Source organism: Echinops telfairi, unplaced genomic scaffold (genome assembly GCF_000313985.2).
Source record: "Echinops telfairi isolate 266 unplaced genomic scaffold, ASM31398v2 ScPeMD7_70;HRSCAF=299, whole genome shotgun sequence".
In the NCBI taxonomy this organism is placed as follows: domain Eukaryota; kingdom Metazoa; phylum Chordata; class Mammalia; order Afrosoricida; family Tenrecidae; genus Echinops; species Echinops telfairi.
The window spans coordinates 60,477,039-60,480,911 of NW_022103968.1; positions in this window are offsets into that span (position 1 = coordinate 60,477,039).

Sequence of the window (3,873 nt, forward strand, 5' to 3'; positions counted from 1 at the left end):
AGTGCATTAGCTTTATAAAAACCCACTTCTTCAATGTAACCTGTGGTGTGTCATCAAGGAGTTCTGATGGCGCTGTCAGGTAAGTGCTGGACTGCTAACTGCAAGGTTGGTGGTTCTAACCAACTAGCCGCTTCACAGGAGAAAGATGACCCTATCTGGTCCCGTGAAGACATCCACCCTCTAGACCGTCTCTAGGGCTGTCATGAGTCTGAATCCACTCAATGGCGGGAGGGCAGCAGTAATCAGGATCTAAAAACGAGATTGTAGAAAGTTTCATTAAAAGTAGACTGTAAGGGACTATGGTGAGGCAGATTAAAACCAGACTTCCTATTCCAGATTTAGAAGCAGTGACAGCAGATCAATGCAATGGCGGCAGCAGCTGGAATCCCGGCTCTGAGGTGCACGAGCTGTGAGCCTTGATCTCCTCTCTGTCCGTCCAGTGAGGCTACGGAGTCAGTGGTAACGGGGCTTTCTGTGAGCATTCGGAGAGGGGGGCCTGAGAGAGCCGAGGGAAATGTAGCTCAGACCAATCTTTTTTCAGCCCTAGTTCTGAGTATCACTTCTGGTTCCCAGAGCTTAGCTTGGCCTGTGGATGTGTTTGATTCAGGCACAAAGAAGTGAGGACCCAATTCTACCTTACAAATCTGGCTAGACCAGAGGACGTACACTGGTACAGATAGGAACTGGAAACACAGGGAATCCAGGACAGATGACCCCTTCAGAACCAGTGGTGAGAGTGATGATACTAGAAGGTGGAGGGAGGGTGGGGTAGAAAGGGGGAACCGATTACAAGGATCTACATATAACTCCTTCCCTGAGGGACAACAGAAAAGTGGGTGAAGGGACAGTGTATGATGTGGGAAAAAATGATAAATTATCAAGGGTTTATGAGGGAGTGGGGAGCAGAGAGGGAGGGGGAAAATGAACTGATACCAAGGGCTCAAGTAGAAAGAAAATGTTTTGAGAATGATGATAACAAATGTACAAATGTGCTTGACACAATGGATGGTTGTATGGATTGTGATAATTGTTGTACGATGAGGCCCCAATAAGATGATTAAAAAAAAAGGAAGAAAATGTTCTAAAATTGTTGTGATGATTGTACCACTGTTGCATTATATGAATCATGAATTATATAGACCAATGAAACTGTTAAAAAAAATCCTCTTTCTCCTCTTTGGAAAACTCATCTCAGATCACTAGATGGCCTTGAATTTTAGAAGATTCTGGTCACTTGGGCCACGATTTCAGAGGGTGGCTAGCACTACATTAAAATATCCTGATTTTTTTTTAATGGGGTGAACAAAGTAAGGAGTAGTATGTGGCATATATGCTGTATCTCAAAAATGGAGCTGATGGGGAAAAACTAGTACCATTTTTTGAATCAGCAGATGAAATAGACGCAGAAACAAGTCTAACATTTGAAGTATTACAATGTGTGTTAGCCAGTGCTATGATCCAATGAAAGCTTCCCATAGCCTCTGAATGGGGCTCAGCCCTTTATCTTTGCTCCTTCCTCTTAGAGGCCAGCACCTTCCAAGCTGCCTTCCGGATGTTTAGTACTTTGTATCTGGAGCAATCCCTGACCCGCTATGTGAATTCAAAGCATTTACCCTTCAATTTGGTTTCTGAATTTATGAAATAGTGGTTTATTCCCTTCAGCATTATACATGTGAATAATGAGTTCACATTTAGGAATGTTTTTGTTTCCTATATTATTGTCACATTGTTTTTATTTTGTATATGTATATATGTTATATAGATGTTTGGGTTAAATTTTTTAAACGGTATTTTTTTCTTACTAGTAATACGTGTCTATTGCTGGAAAGTTTAACAAGTATCACCCAACAATAACTATTTTGTCATGTAGGATTTTGAATTCTCTGATATATAGTATATATAAATATGCCTTTTAAAATAGAAAGTTTCCTATGATCTTAGGAAGGAGTCATCTCTGGGTAATTCAGACAATGAAATTAGTTTGTTGCTAACCGAAAGATTGAAGATTCAAGCCCACCCTTGTAACAAAGGCCTGGAGATCTACTTCAGAAAATCAGCCATTGAAAACTCTACTCTGACACATACGGCTTGTCAGGTGTCAGAATCGAATCTGATTCCTGGCAACTGACTAGTCTTATGAAAACACCTTACTTACATCTAGGTCAAAGAAAATTGGCTTGGCACAATTATTATTTAATTAGGTTTCACATTTCCTATCAAATATATATAAGGCTGGTTTCTTACCCTTACAGCTGAATTTTATATTGATGACTAGATTCAATACAATAATTTGACCAAATCTTTGAGCCAAAAGGAACTTTTCTCACTTTTTTTCTCTTGGAATTTTGGCCTTGTGTCAGGAGCTTGGGTGGTGGTGTGGATTACACAGAGGGCTGCTAACTGTAAGATCAACAGTTCAAAACCACCAGTGGGAGGAAGATGAGGCTTTCTACTCTCATAGAGTCGCAGTCTCAGAAACCCACAGGGGCAGGTCTACACTGCCCTATAGAACAGCAATGACTTAGAATTGACTCAACAGTGCTGAGGTTTTGTTTTTGTTTGGGTCTGTATGCAGGTATGTTACAAAGGCATTTACAGACTTTTTAAGTCCTGGAGATTTTCCAATTAGTTGTAGTCTAGGGATGCTTCTCCTCTTGAACTTCTCTTGTTAATAAACATGATTGACACTGGTTGCATCCATGGGCTCAAACATATGGACAATTGTGAGGATGGTACAAGACTCCCAATTGGGAGGATGGTACAACATACCATTTACAGTGGTATCACATAGTTTTTAAAACCAGATTGCAGGACTGGGCCTCCATTCTGACCCTACGTATCCAAAGTACAATTCAGAAGTCTCAGATGTTAAGCTAAAATGTTTTCTTGATCAAATTGGTTGATTGCATTCAAATTGCTCCTCCTTCCTTCACACCCAATCAAAAGACAACTGGAGGGATTTCCTACCTGACCATCACATACCTAAAATTTATTTTGAGGGTTCCCCACGTGTAATTGCCATTTTAGTAATCAACAAACATTAAGTCTGCCACTTGCAAGGTACCATCTAAAATGTTGAGAACACAAAGATGCGTAAGTCAAGGCTGGCTTTTGACTATACATTCCATTCAAGCATCGTTACACATCTACAGAAATATACCTTTTAAAAAGAAACTGCAAAACACAATAGAATAAGTTTACGAGACATGAAATTTCCCCTTAAAACTGTCAGGTTAAGAACTCTGCAGTAAAAACTAATTGAATGTAGAAATCTTTCCACATTTTCCTTTTTGGGTGCCATAAAGTATAATATAGGCATACCTTGTTTTATTGTGTTTCCCTTGACTGTTTTGCAGACACTGTGCTTGTTTACAAATTGAAGGTTTGTGGCAAGCCCACATGGAGTGAGTCTGCCAGTACTGTTTTCCCTACAAGATGTGCTTACTTCTTCTGTTACATTTTGTCACATTTTGGAAATTTTCACAGTATTTAAAACTTTTTCATAATGCAGTCATATACTCAGTAGACTCCAGTATAGGGTAAACACAATTTTATTTTTATTATTAAATACTTTTATTGGGGGCTCTTCCATCTCTTCTCACAATCTATACTTTCATCCACTGTGTCAAGCACATTTGTGCATACTCCCATCATCCTTTTCAAAGTATTTTCTTTCCACTTGAGGCCTGGATTATCAGCTCCTCATTTTTCCCCTCCCTCCCTCCCTCACGATCCCTTGATAAGTTGTAGATTATTATTTTCCTATCTTCTCTGTCACCCTTCCCCCACTTTTCTGTTGTCCACCCCCCTAGGAGGGGGTTGATCCTTGTGATCGATTTCCTCTTTGTCCCCCCACCTTCCCCTTATCCTCCT